Raw genomic sequence first — 2660 nt, 5'->3', positions numbered from 1 at the left:
TTTAGAGAATCGTGAAGTGAGGCCTGGATGGCGAGGAGAAGCCTGCTATACAATGATCTGGAGAAAGAGATTTCCAAGCCAAAAGAACATACAAATGTCTTGGCGTGAGAACAAGCCTGGCATATTTGAAGGCAGAAATGAGGTTCTCGTAACAGCAGGATTAATTAGATGGCTGAAAAGGGGAGTTCAGAGGAGTGTTCAGGGCCATGTAATGCAGGGCCTTATAGCCATGGAAGTTTGGGTTTTATTCTCATGACAGTGGGGAATTATTGAGGAGTTTGAGCCAAACCGTGATCTAGTTCGATCATTAGTTCATTAGTTTATGTGAGGTGAGGGGACTCATGTTTTCACAAATTAACCTCTCATTTAGTCAGCACATAAAGCTCCAGGTCTTTCAGAGCTTTCTAAATGAAACAGCTAGAAGACAAAACTTCTTGCGATTTTTTGATTGCTTCTCAAAAATTGACTCTGTTCTATCATCATATTGATAGACTCCCTGCCCTCCAGGAATGAACAAGGGGTAATGGCACAGAGAGACCTCACATTGTTTCACCAGTGGTAGTCCTGCGCTCCTACACAGGACATAATCTCATTGAGGCTTGGATTGTTCCCTATTCTATCCCCAGACCTCATACAGTACCTGAAGAGAACCCATTCACTGTGTATTGAAATAAGAAAAATATGGAGGTAGAATGGGGAATTTTAATCTCCTCTCTGTATGATGGTTGGTTCTTCATGGGGTCTACTTGTATACCCCAGTGACCATTACCCATGTAATCTCCTGACACTTGGGACAAATTGCCATGTCTCTGAAAGATCTGAGTTTTCATTCCTTGAACTACAACTAGGTGAGTGCTTCCTATTGCTTGCATTTACTTAGATTCTGATGTGGGGTAGGTGTGAAACTAATTAAAATGAGCTTGAAGATTGGATTGAAAAGACCTGTTTTTTTAAAATTTGTATTTGGAAATGCCAGTGATAGGATCAAGAGTTCTAAGGATAGGATGGTGATTGACAGTAATGAATAACAATTTGGAAAACAGAAACATATTGCTGGAGTCACAAAACCTTTAATGCCCCAAACATTTTCTCTCTTTTAAAAATTGGCCCTTTTTGCATTATTTTTTTTTGTCAGAAGAGTTGTAGCTGCCATTCTTAGCTCAGTGTCTTTTGCATTTATTCTCATGAAAAAACAAAAGTGCCAAGCACAAAGATCTACAGTTACGTGTTCAGATGAAATGCTGAAATCCCGAACACAGAATGATATTGACAGCTCTGACAGATCCATTTCTGGCTTTAACAGTCGAAGATGGTTACATGGAAACACTAACAGTCAAAAATAACTCCTTTTGTTACAAAAAAAAAAAAAAAATAATGGGGAGGAGGAGAATTAAAAGGCTTTGGGACCCACATGAGTATCACAGAAATTATTTTAAAATTTGGAGCTGACATTTTTTGTTTATTAATTTTCATTCTAAAATTTTCAAAGTGAGCCTCAGAAGTTTGCTTCTCAGGTTGCTTACTTAAGTTTAGAAGAGAAAACTGTGGCTTTCTCACAATGGCTCTTTAAAACATTTAATTCTATTATTTCCTATTATGATTGATATTCTGAATCTTACCTTAGCTTCCACCACCACCGTGCTAGGTCAGTGCTGAGGGTTCTATCTTAGCTTTTTCAGTTCTACTTTCTCCACTCAACTTCCATCATTGTCATATGAAGAACATTAGAGCAAATGAACTTTTTTTTCAATGATATTTATGCCATTGTTTGATAAAAACAGAAAGTAGGATGGCTAAATACAATACTTAAAGGCAACTCTTAAGATTCAGGAACTGAAATGATGGTTCTGTGAAACCATTAAATTGGGTATTTAGGAAAGATTTTTAAAAACGGTTGTTTAATGAAATTGTTCGTGTTCTAGTGAGATTTATTGGAAGCTTATACCAAGTCTTATTTCTCAAAAAGTTTGACTTGTTTGAAAAAAATGGACATTGACACAGTTTAAAAAGGACTGACATTCAGCATAATTCAATTTCCTATGCCTATAAATAACTGCTTATTGAAATTTACCTTCTCACAAAATTTACTTTCTTTTTACCTACAAAACTCTGCCTGAAGAGTGCCCATCTCTCATTAATATTCACTGGAATATTTAGTTCCTTAATATTTTTCTTTTCTTTTTTTTTCCTATTCTCCAAGCATATTGTTGTACCTCAGTGAAACAGGGTCATTCATTTTTGAGTGACCTTTGAGATTAAAGGTGCTTTGTACACTTTTAACAACTGATTCTCTGACTTGTTTTCTGGTGTAGACTAGCTTACTTTATTAGAGGACAGCAGTCTAACTGACGACCTTTGGTTACTGAGTTGGTATTTCAGAAGGCAAATAAAATTTAAGGCCATATTATCTCTTTCTAGGCCCTCGACCTTACAAAAGGCCATCAGATTTTTAGAATCTAGCAACATACTGTGATGAAAGTTTTGAAATAATAAAATTTCTGTATTTTTTATTCAACTATACCAAATATTAAGTTTCTTGGACGAAGCCCTTAGAAGAGTCCCAGAGGAGCATGAATTACGGTAGTAAGGTAGAATCATTTGACCAGAAGAATCGAAGATTTTTCTTGGCTACTTGGCATATGCCATACCATGGGAATCAC

The sequence above is a fragment of the Pteronotus mesoamericanus genome, unplaced genomic scaffold, assembly GCF_021234165.1.
Source record: "Pteronotus mesoamericanus isolate MK-2021 breed Mesoamerican mustached bat unplaced genomic scaffold, CSHL_Meso_final contig_20, whole genome shotgun sequence".
NCBI lineage: Eukaryota > Metazoa > Chordata > Mammalia > Chiroptera > Mormoopidae > Pteronotus > Pteronotus mesoamericanus.
This window is presented reverse-complemented; position numbering follows the sequence as displayed.